This window comes from Dermacentor albipictus, chromosome 1, assembly GCF_038994185.2.
Source record: "Dermacentor albipictus isolate Rhodes 1998 colony chromosome 1, USDA_Dalb.pri_finalv2, whole genome shotgun sequence".
NCBI lineage: Eukaryota > Metazoa > Arthropoda > Arachnida > Ixodida > Ixodidae > Dermacentor > Dermacentor albipictus.
The window spans coordinates 61,565,904-61,582,417 of record NC_091821.1 but is presented as its reverse complement, the minus strand read 5'-3'; the positions used below and the strand labels follow the sequence as shown (position 1 = coordinate 61,582,417).

The window sequence follows — 16,514 nt, the reverse complement described above, 5'->3', positions numbered from 1 at the left end:
GTGCACTACACACAGAGACGTGGATCAAGCCGCTAGGTCGCAATCGTGGACTACTGCCTCGCTGTCACAAAAGTCCCAGCGTTGGCGCAACGCGTGCATGAGTTGTCTGAAGTTTCGTCAACATATATTGCAAGTGCGAGGAAGCTGGAGCAGGCGCTGAGCCACTCACGTGACCAATATAGCGGTGCCTTCTGTGCACCGCGCTGGCGTCGAAGAAAATGGTAAAAATTAAGAGTATTCGGAGTGTCGTTCGAGTCGTATAGCTTAATCCTACCATTCAACAGTGTTTGTGGGTTATACGGTATACCTAATTACTTCGCGGTGGAAACACATTTGCCGCCTCATATCGACAACGGCCGCGTGCGTGTAAAAAACAGCAGGTACCTAATTACGTGCGGTGCACCGTTTGCACAGCAGCCTGGATTGACTTTAGGCGAGAGTATCTATTCTGGAGAGTATCGAGCTGTCGCGAACCAACTTTCTCGTATCTGTGCCGCATCAGCACGAAATCGGCCGTCGCACGATCAAGAAGCAGATAGCGGAACGGGCCATATCGCTGCCGCCAAGGTTGCTTTGCGGCGAGTCTCGCTTTTGCCTTGCGAACTCCTTGGGCTCGAAGGACAGCTTGGATAGTACACTGCACGAGAATGGTGCATATTGGAGTCAGTTATTCGCCCGTTTATCAGTGATTAATCGGTACAGATACCAGGTTTTACGGTACAATGCCGGCTAAGGTCTCACGACGCATATTCGTCGCATACTTCCCGTACCGGAAACCCAAACGCCGTTTTACCACAACGACTACGTCTCAGCAGAGCCTTTTCATACGCATAACTCGTTACACTGCGACGACCTTCAAAGCGACATCACTTTCGATCGACACCGACCACTTCACAGGGGCTATTGACGATGCACAACTTACACTCCTTCTGTACACACACCGCCACGTAGAAAGAATTGGAGATATAAGAACAGATATACAGTCGAACGGATTTATAACGAAGTACTTGAGGCCTCCGAAACCATGCGTTATGAAGGTAACTTCCTTGTAAAGGCGTTCTTTGTATAGAGGCATTCGACTGTACAAGGGAAATAAAAACCATGGTGTCTACAAACGTCATCGTAACATATACCATCTACAATCCTTTATACGCGCTGAGCGCTGAATTTTTTCGTGCTTAGAAAAAAAGAAGAAGAAAAGCGCTGGCCACGATTTTCATTCCGTAACATCGAAGGCGGAACAAGGCATTTGGCTTAATGTTCCCGAAGCTATGAGCATCTAGAGCTATTCGACCAACTGGAGGGCTGCCCCACGGTGTATACTTGGTCGCAGTACGCGGATGAGCTTGTGCTAGAGAATATCGGCGTCCCATCGCGACGTCGGTAATCTGAGGCGCTCCGCAGGCAGCTCTTCAAGTTTTCGCGCAAGCGAGACAGCTCTATCCATGACCCTCGAGACTGTTCATTCGTGTCGCGGCATCTGAAGGGCCGCCCCTGCCCTGGTGCAGACGGTGGTCTCAGCTAAAGAGCTGAGACCACCGAAACTTACAAAAAAAAGAGGGGGGGGGGGGCATATATCGTTACTTTAGACTCGGCCAACCACCGGCTCATCCTCACACCAGCATTTAGGGGGCGGCGAAGGCGTGCCCCGCGGTCAGTATAGTGGCCGTGTGCAAGCTTGCTGCTTGCCAACTCTGGCTCTGCGAGTGTGTACAACACCGCGGAACCAAGAAATCTCGTACGCGGGGTACCGCTTGTTGCGCTTTAAAAAGAAAAAAAAGGAAGGAAACGTGCGCAGAAGAAACTAGATACGATGCACCGAAGCATGCTTCGCGAGTGCTTTGCAGCGTGCTGCACAGATCACAGTGCTGTGATTTATTGCTTAATAAAAACAGTAAGCACATCTCGGACTCTGAACGAATTCTGAGGTTTTACGTGCCAAAACCACGATTTGATTATGAAGCACGTCGCAGTGGGAAACTCCGGATTAATTTCGACCACCAGGGGATCTTTAACGTGCCCCCAATGCACTGGACACGGGCGTTTTTGTACTTCGCCCCCATCGAAATGTGGCCGCCATTTGATCTCCAGACCGCGTGCCTAGGAGTGTAATAAGCCGCTAAGTAATTGCGTCAGGTAATCTCGGACTCTATGTGAAGTTAAGCTTTCCATCGTGGAGCGGTGAACCAAAATGCTATAAATTTGCCCATTCTATTCCTGCGTCTGTGGCGCGTGCACCCGCGCTATACAGATTGTGACATATGTGGCGATCATCTCGAAGAGGTATAGTGAGCGTTGGCCCAATACGAGTGCAGTACATACGTTCTATTCTGGCCTAATGATTCGAGAGCATCGAGGCTGCTGTGCACATCATACCGAGGTTCGATGCCACCGTGGGGCTCGTAATTAAGTTTTTCTTAAAGCGTGAGCAAGACAGCAGCCACGGTCGCGAAAGTCGGCGAATGTTCGCAAAGAATGAAAGCTTCGCTTTAAAACGCAAACGATATTTGGGGAAAGGAGACGAGCGCAACCGTCCGGCAAACTGTTCATTCGAAGTTCGATCGAGGCACGTGCGACGCAGATGTCTTCTTGTCATTTCATTGCGGAATAAACCTGTGACCCTGTCGTTTCAGCAAGGCGGAAAGCCGGTCCTTATCGCACGGCTCGTCCTGCAATGCGACTACCTCTGACGCTGACGCATTGCCGTTTGATCGCGACTTGCACAGCAGCGCTCTCTGCGTCATGCCGACTGTCTCCATCGCGCGCCAGACGGCGGAAACTGCCACATGCTACAGCGGGAGCGCAGGGAACTCTCGATGTTATATACTGCGCATGCTGGCGCACGATGCACCACTTCGTCAGTGGGTGGACAGTGGGGTCAGTTTTGGTATCGGTGAATAAAGCGTCGAACCATGACAGTGGTGGCCGAAGGAAAATTCAATAACTTGTGCATATGTGGCTCTATCTTTGCAACCTACATAACAACAAAGTGAATTGATGCAATTATGCGTCGAAATAAAATGTGCTCTCGGATATTTTCTTTTTCGGCGTCTTGTATCTTTATTTGGTCGCTTCATTTGTTGCGCCAACGGGCGGCACTATCGCTTTCATCGCTTCGTCTGCTCCTGCCGCTTTCTATGCACGTGCGCGTTTTTTTTTTTTTCAAATGCTTCCCAGTTTAAAACTTTCTTTCTGTGCCTGCGAGTGTTGCAGCAACGTCGGAAAATCTGAGGAAAGGATGCAAGGCCAGCTGCGCGGCTGTGCGATGTGGCAACTCGGGGAGCAACGCAAGGGCGAAATTTTTCCGTGCAATGGACGAGAGGTAAGCACACTTCTTCTGCAGTCGTTATGAAGAAACAAGCGCTGTGTTTATCAAAACAGCTATAGGAAGAAACGAAACCTCTTCCACGCTTGTTTTCCAGTGAATATCTTTTTTTTTTTTTTTGGTTTGGCGCGGCGCATTTTTCTGCGGTGTTGTAAGAAACTGGAGCTACTTGGCCGATTGATGCAAGCTGACGCGCAGATGGAATTTTCGCTTCGGCATATATTAGCGGTTGCTCTTCATTTTTTCCACGAGCAGAAAACTTGCAATTTATATCTGCCGAAGGTATTTGAATGCTTGCTGAAAAAAACTGGTTACGCTGGAGAGCATGCCGGTGGGCAGTTTTTTGTTTTTACATTACCACCTTTGAATGGTCATGAACACGGCAGAAGTAAAAAAAAAAGAGCAATTACGTAGCAGTCACCGTTTGCGTGTTGAATTACAAGAAGTTAGAGCTACCTATGTGACGACATAGGTTCGCTGCAGTTTTCAACCTGTGCCTAAAAGGGCAGAATTATTTAATCGCTTCTTCATATTCTCAACTTTGGTTTCGCTTTTAAGTGTTCTTTAATCATAACCACGCAGTATTGTCCATTTTTCAGATGTGACGTAAGGTGAAATGACGCTAAATGGGGAGTCCTGGCGGGGCTGACACGGGAGCAGATGTATAACGGAACTAGCCTGACAAGATGTTCTGATGGTGTGTCTGTCTTTACAGGTTCTGCACTGCCTCGGCGAGGCCGAAAGCAGAAAATATGCCCACCAGAGACTTCAGACTTCATCAACCGATTGAGAGATGATACGCAAGTCAGTATCACAAGTATCGCAAGTGAGCAAAGTTAAAGAGCTGCTGAAGGATTACCACGAGGGAAGCACCAGAGAAGTTGATGCAACATGTGAGCCGAGAGTTCTACCAACTCTTGCGATGCCAAGTGACGCTGCAATATCGCGAGAGGAAGGGAAGGACATGGAGAAATCTTTTCCTGAGCACGTTGGTGTGGTCGCGTAGTTGTACGGTGTGTCCACTGTACTGAAAGATAAGCTAAACAGCAGTGTACTATAATAAACATTTGCTTTAATAAGTTTTGCATAGACCTGCTGCAGTTGTTCTGCTATGCGTGGCTTATATGCTGCACATAATTGACATCAATGTGGAAAAAAAAAAAACAGCGTGAGAGAAAATTCGCTCCAAAATAAAGCTCCAAAAGCTTGAAAATTACGAAACATTTTTCTTGCTGATATTTCATCGCCTTTGTATTTCCGATAGCTCTTAGGGTAGTCTCCTGATTACCTCTATTTAGAAAAATATTTCGGCATATTTCAATATTTGCATAAACATCGTGCAACGTTTTCTTTGTGCAGACAGTCATTGCTCCCATACATTTGCACCCTACTCTTCAAGGATTATTACATAGATACCGTACACGGACATCGGGATGCTAGAATGTTCTTGAGCTTACTTCAGTAAAGTTGTGCAAGTACTAATGTTGCTCAGTACTCTTCAGTGGTTTCATTAATACGGCAAAAGTGGGAGGGGTCTCCTTTCGGCAAAGTGACTAATAATCTTAATAAGGAAAGAAAGCATGCTGCGCCAGACACGAGTGTTCTGGAAAAGTTGAAGAGCTTTCACCTCCCTATTGAGTCGACACCGAAATTCTCGTGACGGGTGACTTCCAGCCAATGATGAAACTCGTAACGTAGCTGTCCTATGCTTCAAACAAGTCGCACAAAACTGAGCCTATAGGCTCCGTTAAAGAAAGTGCGTAATGTACATACATTCTGCGTATTAGAGGAAGGTCTTGGAAACCATTCAAAAGAGAATAGTTCTGAGCGAGTTTACCCTGTTGCATTGAATGCAGCCGACTTGCGCTGCTTTTAGAAAATATTTCTCCTTGTCCCGAAGCTAAGCGTTCAATATTACCTTTGTGCATCAACCTCTACTGACGATCAACCGCCGATTGACACATGCTTCTCCTGCATTTACTGTTACTCAATTAAAAAAAGAACAACTTAGCGCTATTTGTTGTTATTGTCTTGAAACAGTGCCATGTAAGCATAGATGACGATAGAACAAACGAAGTGTATTACACGTTTTAAGAAACATCTGCAATATGGTCGCGAGGAATTTCGTATTGAGACATTTTTCGCAATGTGACAGATCTGAATGAAGCTCTAGTGGTCTTACGGTTGCATTGCGAAACAAAACCACATATGAAAAAAGACTATAGACATTTTCAATATAATTTGCTGGATATGTACGGGCACATTAACAGAAGGAGAGCTATGCAGAAAATTGACTAGGTATAGTATGTTGTTTGGACTAGCAAGTATACTCGTTGTATGGAATAAAAATAAGTTCTTGTTGCTAGTATGCGAAAAATGTGGATCTGCTGCTCTTGATAATCTTTTTTTATTATTCACAAATAACTGTTGCGACAAAAATTGCTTTGGTAGAGTTCTGTTGTGGACAGCAAACAAACATGGCCTCTGTAGCAATTTTCTACCTGTGAGAAATTGTAGGAAGCTGTCTTTCGTGTTTATGATCGTAGTACAGAATGCGCCCATTTGTACTGCATGGCTAATGAGACACTCAGCTCTACATTATTGTATTGTGTATTGAATGCCTTGCTGTGCGATAGGTTGCTAAAAAAACAGTGAAATGAAGTGTGCCACCAGCGGACGTGAGCTCCTCAGGGACCCGCTTTTTCGTCTTAATTTGTGAGTTTCCTCGCTTGACCTCAGCACTCACTAGCCAAAATTCGGTCGACGACTTCCCGCCTCACCAGGCGGGAGGACTTTTGGGCGTCCAAACCGTACCAGCCGCACCCATGGCAACCGATCAGGAGTTGGCAAAGAAGGGACCCCGTTCCTCCCAGCGCTTGCCTGATGCAAGTGTGGAGACGAATGCTACTGCAGAACAACAAACGCCCGCTGTGCAACCGGCTGGCAGTGACCACTTCAACCCAAGTGCGACAACAGATGCTGACCTCGAGGCGAACTCTCCCAAGAGGGCATACTTCCGAAACCAGCCAAACTAGATTTCTTTGAACGTTTTCACCACAGTCACAAAATCGCGATCCTCTCTTTTTCACGCGTTCATTCGTAACAATGTATTCGTTTCTCACGCAAGAAGCTTGTGAATACACGCAAAATTTCCGTGCGACTGGCCGCTCGAGGCACTTCGCACGTATTGGCGGGATTATTTCACGCTCGAAAAAACACTATTATATGGCACGTATTGAGCACCAGAAAGCGGTATCGGGAGTTTTCCATGTTGCTCTACAATTTTCCCATTGACACATTTAATCTAATTACGATATTTGAGAAGCTGTTTGATTAATTAAGACTAATTATGCAGCTAGGCGGAATGAAAAATATATGATCTGAGTACCTCCAAGCTACCGAAAAGAACATTACATTTTTTTCTGTTCAGCCACGTGACATTTGCATATTTTTAACGTTTGGCCAAAGTTACGTGGGACACCCTGTATACGCTGCACATCGATTTTCCCAATAAAAACTGTTGAGAGTCATCGCCATGTGTTTCTTCTTCCGCGCGTCCTGTCTGCTTTGCGCTGTACTTTTAGTCATAAAACGACGTGTTGTTAAGAAAAAAAAATCAGTGGGACATGTTGCGCAGTTTACCCCAAGTTTCACGGCTTCTGTCTCATAAGTGCTGCTATAGTTTAATTCAAAATTCATTCCAAGCAAATGTACCTTGAAAATTCGCCGGCATTCGTGAATTGCATATATGCGCTCTAAAGCAATTAGTCTGAAAGTTGATTAGTGTTATCTCGCTTAATTTTGCGTTTCAGTTTCTTGCGAAAGTAATGGCCGCCTTTTTGAGCAATCTAGTTCAAGGATTAGAATTGTTGCGCTATCTGCCACAGGCGATGTTTAGAAATGAGCTCAGTTAAAACATTAGCCTGCGCTGTATAGTTGGTTCATTGCTCTAATGAATGCGTAAACGGAGCTGAAAAAAGACAATTAAATACAAGAGTAAAGGCACACTGCATAAAACACGCGCACGGGTGCGTCCACGTGTCTGTCGTCCGCAAGGCAAGGTCACCATCGGCGGCGAAAGTTAATTAAAATTAAGTTCTGCAGTTTTACGTGCCAGAACCACGATCTCATTATAAAACATACTGTATAGTTCGGGGACTCCGGGTTAATTTTAAACACGTGGAGTTCCTTAACGTGCACCTAAATCTAAGTACACGGGCGTCCTTGCATTTCGACCCCCATTAAAGTGTGGCCGTCGCAGACGGGACCAAACCCGCAACCTCGAACTCAGCAGCGCAACGCCGTAGCTACTAAATAAGCTACCGCGTCGGGTGGCAAAAGTTTGTCAGCGAGCATCATATATGAGGTGAAGTTGACCCGCATGTGACGAGTGCTGTGCTGTGCATATTCTGTTGGTATACTACTCCACAACTATCCAGAGCAGCGCAGGGGAAGTACGCTAGCATTTACGTTTTTCTCAACCTGCAGAGCGATGAATGAGCTGTGGCCACGCGGAATCCCGCTGCATGACTCGGGGCCCAGCGCGTCGTCAAAGACGTCCTAATTCACAGCTGCTGCGAACGCGTCGCGTCAACAATTGCGTGAGAAGCGCTAGGCACAATGCGATGAATACAGTATAACAGAGGAAGGAACCATTTTACCACTTATATTTTGTCCATAATGGACACGGAAGTGCTTCTCGACGGCACACTGGCAGACTGGGCAGCGAACGGGCGAGGAAGGACATAAGATGCAAGAGAAGATACGGACGTAGGATATATACGACATGTGTGTCCTGTCGTATCGCGTGTCCCTCCTTGTCCTTTTACCGCTACACAATCTCCCTAACAGAGCGACTAGCCCGAATTACTGCGCTTCTCAGTGTCTCGGCACTGGGATACCGCCTTCCTGCCGCTTCTTCTAAGACCGACGATCGTCTCACCTTGCCACCAGAGTCAAACTGCGCGCTCACCGAAAGCATATGTTTGTGCTTCGAGTGGCAACCTTGATAGAACTGCCGTATCTGCACGCAGCTACGTCTAGCTAACGCAGTTACCTGCATCGGCTTTTGTCCTGCACGCCCTCTGAGAGTTCAATTTATTAATCACCCGGCTCGTAACGCGTGACGCAGAGGAGAGGAAAAGAGCAGAGCGACTCGCGGGTTCTTCCGCGGTGAACGCACATCTATAGAACAAGCGCTGTTGAAGAATGACGGAACCGTCGCGCGAGCGGCCTTGAACGACAGGCGAGCTTTTATTTCGAAGAACAAAGGAAAAAATGAAGACAATGCGGCGTTTCTCGAGTGCCGCGGCGAAGGGAATTCACCCTTTGTTTCCGTCCCTTCCTGGGAGACCGGCCGGCTATTTGTTATTGCCCACATTTTGCACCTGCTTCATTTCGACTCGAAGAAAGAAAACAGCAGCTAACTCTCTAGCAGCCGTAGCAGCCCGTTTACGCGCGACCATCACTTAATGCCCTTCCTCGAGATCGCGCTGGCGGGAAGTACGAGGAAGAGAAACGTTCTGGCCAAATTTGGTGCGCCGCTGCGGAGGCGCGGCGAACGACGACGTCCGTTACACAGTGAGATGAGAGAGAGCGACGCCGTATATGCGTCACCGCCTATGGTGAAGCAGTTTGCGGCGCAGTGTGGTGTGCGCTTTATTGACCCAAAAATAGCAGCGGAGGCTTTAGTGCGTGCGGACAGAACACTCGAAACCATCTCGGCGCGACATCGCTCGTCTGACATTATTGGTCATCACCCATGGTGGCGCGCATTAAAAAGAAGAAAAAAGAAAGGTGCCATGCGTCCTTCCCCACGAAGTGCACTGGCATGACAGGTGACTCATGGAGAGCATCGAAGATATAGCGCGCAGAGAAATCATGCACTCTCTATGCAAGCGAACCACGACACGCATCAAACTTTCCGCCTCGCATGAAGAAAGAAAGAAAAAGAAAGAACGGAAGGAAGGAAAGAAAGAAAAGAAAGCGCGCCTGTGCCATAATATGGTCAGGGATCATGATGTTGCGAAAATTCGGAGTCGAAATTCACGAAGCTGTTCGTTCGTGAGAACTGTTCGTAATTGGCCGACCACCCTTCGCTCTTACAATTGGCGAGCGTCTGACGTTACGACAGTTCTAACGCACGTTAGAGCTGCTTGCTTTGTGTACGCGGAATCAGAACTAGCTTGCGGCATTTACACAAAGCAGTTCGTGCGCTAGAACGTTTCACAAGGTCAGGTGCTCGCCAATATTGTGGCAGCGAACATAGGTTCTAAGGGGGTGGTCGGCTAATAACAAGGTGGTGGTGGTGGTAGAAACATCTTATTCAAGAAGTTAACAAGAGAGTTACTTGATGTGCGCCTGAGTGGCAACCCCTATTCCGGTACGCCATTGGAGATGGTCGCTACCCAGGCGCGGGCCACCAAGGAACGTTGAGCTTTCAAGGTATACATCAGCCGAGCAGGTACTCCTCTCAAGCCTCTCTAGTAGGGATTGGGTAAGGGGATGAGAAGGAGAGTGGAGTTGCGGGGCACGAAGCCACAACGTGAACGATATCGGCAAGGACCTGACAAGTCGGGCACGTGCCTGAGATTTCCGGCACGAAGTACCACGCGACCGCCGGACTAAGGAAAGTATTGATCTGAAGGCGGCGTAGTAGTCGTTCGTCCGCTTTCGCCAAACCACGTGCAGGATCAGGGTAGAGTCGGCGCGAAGTGCGGTAATAATCCAGAATATCACTGTAGCGTGTGAGGCTCGAATTGCCAGGATCCGACACAGGACATGAAGGGGCAGCGGCCCGGAGGAAGGAAGCGTGGGCAGCGGCATTCGCCGCCTCGTTGCCGGGAAGACCTGTGTGGCCTGGGGTCCAGACAATTCTGATGAAGTGAGGGCTGAAGCGCCAGGAGGCGGCCCGAAGGAGACTAGCCGCCAGCGGGGCGATGGAACCCTGGATGTATCGAGAACAGGCTGAGCGCGAATCTGTCAACATAATGCGAGTGATGGGGTGGGAGGCGGCCAAAGCGATGGCAACCTCCTCTGCATGAGTTACAGTGTTGGCTCTGAAGGAGAGGCCATCGACGTGGTGACCCTCGGTGATCACAGCGGCCGTGAAGTGACCCGAGGGGGAAGTACCCGAGACGTCTACGTAAAATACGCCGGGGCGTTTGGAGTGGCGCGCCTGGAGGGCAGCGGCACGCGCTTGCCTGCGACCGGGGTTGTTCAGGATTCATGTTGCGGGGGAGTGGCTTCTCCCATAGCTTCTGACGCCAGAGTTCCGGTATCGGGGAGGGAGGGACCGGACTAGAGATTGTGTTGAGGCCAAGTCTGTGTAGCAGGCGGCACCCGCAAGGTGTCTGCGACAGACGAGTGAGTTGATTGACGTGATGGCCTTCCCGCAGCTCTGCGAAGTATTCATTATGCAAAAAGGTAAGGCGTGCAGACAGGACACAAGAGAAGAGAAGTGGACAACACGAACGCCGGCGTTCGTGTTGTCTTATTAACTAGCTTACCAACTAGCTTACCAACTAGCTCAGGTTTCTGTCGTTCTCTGCGAAGGAGTTGTGTACCCCCAGGACCGCAAAGCGGCGATTGGCAGTAGCGATGGGGATGTCCAGCGCGCGGCTTGTACACGGAGCGGAGAATACCCAGCTAGTTTTCGTGGTGACGACGCAGGCGAAGGTAGGCTGAGGCGCAGAGGACCCGACTGGTCACAAAGGCTTGGGCCAACTGGAGGGACTGGGTCCCTCGGAGGCCGCCACGCTTGGTAGAGACCCGCCGAATCATAAGACTCACTGGTTCGCTGGTGCGTCGGAGAGCAGCTGTGGTATTCTTAGGGTCCAGGGAGGACGAGAGGTGAACCCCGAGAATCCGAAAGTCCTGGACCGACGGGGCGGGGCCGGATGGGAGAGAAATCTGGGGTGGCGGTAGGCGGGAGACCGATAGGAGGGCCGATTTGGATGGGGAACACTACGCCGCAAGGAGCGGCGTAGGAAGGAGGGAAAGAGGTAAGAAGAAGGCAGGGAGGTTAACCAGAATCACGTCCGGTTGGCTACCCTACACTGGGGGAATGGGAAAGGGGAAAACAAAGATAACAGGGAGAGAGAGGAGGGAAGGAAATTGCAGTGAGTTCGATGACGTGTGTGGCCTTACAGAAATTGCATTAAAGGCATGCAGCGTAAGTGTCCACTAGAAGGGCCGCCTGTTGTAGGCGTTCCTAGATTTGAGCCGGAGAGTCGGTGTTGGTCCAAATTGTAATATCGTCAGCATAGAGCGCATGGTGTATCCCCTCGACCTTGTGCAGGATGGAGAGGAGGTTCAGCATGGCCAAGTTGAAGAGTAGAGGTGACAAGACCGCTCCTTGAGGTGTACCACGTGTGCCTAGTGGGTACGGGCCGTGTTCAGTGGAATCGAGGTGGATGTAGACGGCACGATAAGAAAGAAAAGCGCGGATGTAGTCGAAAGTCTTCTGCCCGCAGTCTGTGATGGAAACGTTAGCGAGAATGCTGCTATGTTTGACATTGTAGAACGCGCCCCGAAGATCGAGAGCGAAAACGGCTTTGTCATTTTGGCGCATAATAGTTGGCTCTGTGACGTCGTGGTGGAGCTGTAGCAAGACGTCCTGTGCCGACAGATGCGGGTGAAAACAAGCAGTTCTCACGAACGAAAAGACTTTGTGAATTCGGCTCGGTGACGCTCTCACTGGCCAGAACAGATATATATAGGCCTAGAAGGAACACGGCGAATCTTTCAGCAACCTCGCTGAGGCTAAGTACTTCGATCCGGCTGCCTTAATAAATCATAACAGAACGAAAAATTGAGCTATTTGATTTGCACTAAACATGGTCTTAGGTAGCGCTAACTTGTAGCACTTGGCGTGTGTCTCCCTTCTTCGTGCTTGTGTTTCGTCAAGTTCATGCCACTTGAGACCATGCTTTATAATTGAATCGTATTGATTGATCATCCAATCTACCAACAAATTATAGAAGTAAGCAAAAATTTCTGAGGCCAAATTCACTAAGTTTTGCGTTCCTAAGTGATATCTGTAATTAGCCGGCCGCCTATGCTATAATAATGTGTTCGAATGATATAATAATACGTCCGACATCACGATTGGACATGGCATCTGCTCTGACGATCAGTTCTAGCGTAAAAATGTTTGCGGACCCAGTTTCTTTTGTTCCATCTTTCTAACGTTATCTTTTACAGTTCCAAGTATATGCGAATATTAAGGTGGCCGTCGTCCAGGCACCGAAAGCAGCCGCTGTGTTGGTTTTCGTCTGTACGAAAGTGGGCCAATATGTGCGTATACAGGGTGTCCGACGTAACTTGAGCCAAGCAATAAAAGTATGCAAATACCACGTAGCTGGAAAGAACCAAGGTAATGTTGTTTGCCGTCTCTTGGAGATACTCAGATTCTTTATTTCATTCCGCCTAACTGCATAATCAGCCTTAATTAATTAATAAGCTTCTCAAATATTATAATTAGATGAAAAGTGTAAATTCGAAAATTTTAGGGCAACATGAAAAACTCCCACACAGCTTTCTGTTGCTCAATACGTGCTAGATAAATGTGTTTTTTCCGAGCGTGAAAGGAGCTCGCAAATACACGCAAAGTGCCTCGGCAACTTTGCGTGTATTTGTGGGCTTCTTTCGCGCTATGATTTACGCTATGATTCAAGCTATTTCACGCTTTATTAACTTTTGTTTGCACTTAGTATTAATTGATTTTAAGTAATTAAATAATACTTCGTGATGAAAAAAATACTGGCCATAAGTACACACGACTTCCGCTACTGTGCAGCCGGTACGATTTCTCTAGAGCTCTTGGATCTTTTTTTAAAACCTTGGTCCAAGTTAACCGGTACACCCGGTATGAAAGTTACGTATAGAAAGTGGCACAAGAACGCAAACGAAGCCCGGTGATGCCCTCTATTAACCGCACCGATGACACGAATGCAGGAGAGGCTTCTATAGGCTCCTCAAAAAAAAAAAAAAAAGAACGAGAAGAAAGCGTGACCTGCCTGCCTTTGCACTTCGATAAAATAGCTCCCGTACAGATCAGTACACGGCACGAAGAGGCCTGGAAGTGCATCGGTGGTTCGTCAGCGAACCCGCCGCGGCCATGGATACACGCGCTCTAACAGCCGCAGAGGCATACATTTGAAAATTACTCGATGTAGTAATTACTCAAGTAATTATGCAAATTAGACCAATTCACTTTTTAAACCAAAAGAGAACCTTGCGATTGATTCGCAACACAGAAAGTGAAACTGAACATCCGAAGAGCGCAACTGTCGAGCCCTCAATTATTAGATGTCCATGAGTGACGTCACTCATGGACATCTAGTAGTATGATGTCCATCTATCTAGTATGAGCAGTATGAGTATGAGCAGTATGAGCAGTATGAGTAGTATGAGCACGCGTCATAACGCGTGCTCATACTATTTGCATCGCTATCGGGTGGTGTTGACATTTGTGTTTTGGGTCATCATTTTTCTTAAAAGCCCTTAAAAGCCCCTTAAAAGTTACAATCGCCCTCCGCAGAAAAAGGCGCCATCCTGGCGGCTCAAGGCGAAGAGACTACTATTGGGTCGTAGTACGGCTTAAGGCGAGAGACGTGGACAAGTTCGCGGCCGCGATGGCGTAGGTCCGTCGATGGCGTGAGGGGCTCTACGATGTAATTGACGGAGGACGTTTGCTCGAGAACGCGGTAGGGTCCTAGGTACTTTGCGACAAGTTTTGAGGAGAGGCCGGGTGTAGTAGCGGGTACCCGAAGCCATACGAGAGAGCCAGGCAAAAAAGTTGGTGCAGAACGGCCGGCAGGTTGACGGGATTGCTGCTGCCACTGGTCCTCGGTGGAAAAAGAGCGGGCAAGCTGGCGGCATTCCTCAGCATGACGAGCAGCTTCAGATAGCGGAGTACTTTCGGACGCGTCAGGTGTATATGACAGAATAGTATCGAGAGTAGTAGAAGGTTCTCGTCCGTATAGGAGAAAGTAAGGGGAAAAACCAGTAGTTGCTTGGGTCGCAGTATTGTACGCATACGTCACGAAAGGGAGAACTTGGTCCCAGTTTGAATGATCAGAGGCGACGTACATGGAGAGCATATCGCCAAGAGTACGGTTGAAGCGCTCGGTCATGCCGTTAGTTTGCGGATGGTACGCTGTACTGGTGCGGTGAACGATTCGGCATTCGTCGAGTAGTGCCTTCAAAGCATCGGAAAGAAAGGCGCGGCCTCTGTCGCTCAGAAGTTCGCGAGGGGCACCGTGGCGAAGAACGAAATGGCGTAACAGAAACGAGGCAACGTCGCGGGCGGTGGCAGTCGGCAGAGCAGCTGTTTCAGCATAGCGGGTTAAGTGATCCACTGCAACAATAATCCAGCGGTTGCCTGCTGGTGTGGAGGGTAGCGGTCCGTAGATGTCTATGCCAACACGATCAAAAGGCCGACGAGGGCAGGGAAGGGGTTGTGACGGGTAGACTTGTCCGGGAGGTAATTTTCGGCGTTGGCACTGAGTACAGGAGCGAATGAACTTTCTGACGTAGTTATACATGCCTCGCCAATAAAATCGGATGCGTAGTCGAGCATAGGTCTTGAAGAGGCCGGCATGTGCGCACTGAGGGTCTGCGTGGAAAGCGTCGCAGATAAGGTCACGGAGATGGCGGGGTATCACGAGAAGCCACTTGCGACCGTCAGAGAGGTAATTACGACGATAAAGAAGGCCGTCGCGAATGCAGAAGTGGGTAGCCTGGCGGCGAAGAGCGCGCGATGGTGATGAGGTGGATGGATCAGAAAGGATGCTGATGAGAGCACTGATCCAGGGATCCTTGCGCTGCTCCGACGGCATGTTGCGCAGTGCATGAGATGGAACTGTGGGCTCAAGGGCGGATAGGCAAGCGCAGTCAGCGGAGACCGGTGAGCGAGAAAGGGCGTCAGCGTCCGTGTGTTTGCGGCCGGAACGGTAGAGGACGCGGATGTCGTACTCCTGTAGCTTAAGGGCCCAGCGAGCAAGTCGGCCAGATGGGTCCTTAAGGGTAGACAGCCAACAAAGGGCGTGATGGTCAGTGATGACATCGAAAGGGTGACCATACAAATAAGGACGGAATTTTCCAAGGGCCCAAATAATGGCTAAACACTCTTTCTCTGTAACAGAGTAATTAGCCTCGGCCTTTGTCAGAGTTCGGCTCGCGTAGGCAACGACATATTCATCAAAGCCCGCTTTTCGTTGTGCGAGTACGGCGCCAAGTCCGATGCCGCTGGCATCGGTGTGGACCTCTGTGGGCGCTGCAGGATCGAAGTGGCGGAGGATAGGTGGCGAGGTTAGCAGGCGGCGTAATTTCGTGAAGGCGTCATCACAGGCGGGCGACCAAGCGGAAAGTTCTTTGTCGCCACTTAGAAGGGCTGTCAAGGGTGCGCTTATGGAAGCGAAATTTCGAATGAAACGTCGGAAGTATGAGCATAAACCAAGAAAACTTTGAAGCTCTTTTAACTTCTTTGGTTGCGGAAAGTCGGTGACAGCGCGGAGCTTGGCTGGATCCGGAAGGACGCCGTCTCGTGATACAACATGGCCAAGAATAGGGAGCTTTCGGGCACCAAAACGACATTTTTTTAAGTTAAGTTGAAGTCCCGCGACAGTAAGGCATTTGAGAACTTGCTCGAGACGGCTGAGATGGGTTTGGAAATCAGCGGAAAAGACAACTACGTCATCCAGGTAGCATAAACATGTGTTCCATTTGAGGCCGCGTAAAATATTATCCATCATTCTCTCAAAAGTGGCGGGAGCATTGCACAGGCCGAAAGGCATTACGATGAATTCGTACAATCCGTCAGGTGTCACAAATGCTGTTTTAGGTCGATCAGATGGTGCCAAGGGGACTTGCCAGTATCCGGAACGTAAATCCAGCGAAGAAAAGAATTCAGCTCCCTGCAAACAGTCGAGGGCGTCGTCGATGCGCGGTAACGGGTAAACGTCCTTGCGCGTTATCTTGTTCAGACGTCGGTAGTCGACGCAGAATCGAATAGAGCCATCCTTTTTCTTAACGAGGACGACCGGTGATGCCCAGGGACTGTTGGAAGGCTGCACAACGCCACGCTTGAGCATGTCAGCAACCTGGTGGTCAATGACACGGCGCTCAGAGGCGGAAACTCGGTAAGGGCGCTGCCGTAAAGGTGCGTGACTGCCGGTATCTATTT

General features: G+C 49.0%; 1 protein-coding gene and 1 long non-coding RNA gene across 2 annotated transcripts in view; one reads left to right on the top strand and one right to left on the bottom strand.

The window, feature by feature from the left end:
- LOC139047565 (uncharacterized) overlaps nt 1-16,514 on the bottom strand; it is a 54,310-nt gene that overhangs the window by 11,950 nt on the left and 25,846 nt on the right. The window lies entirely within an intron of this gene.
- LOC139055117 (uncharacterized) lies at nt 2,269-4,409 on the top strand. The gene is made up of 2 exons (XR_011511645.1): nt 2,269-3,322; nt 4,041-4,409. It is a non-coding gene; the product is annotated as an uncharacterized lncRNA (long non-coding RNA).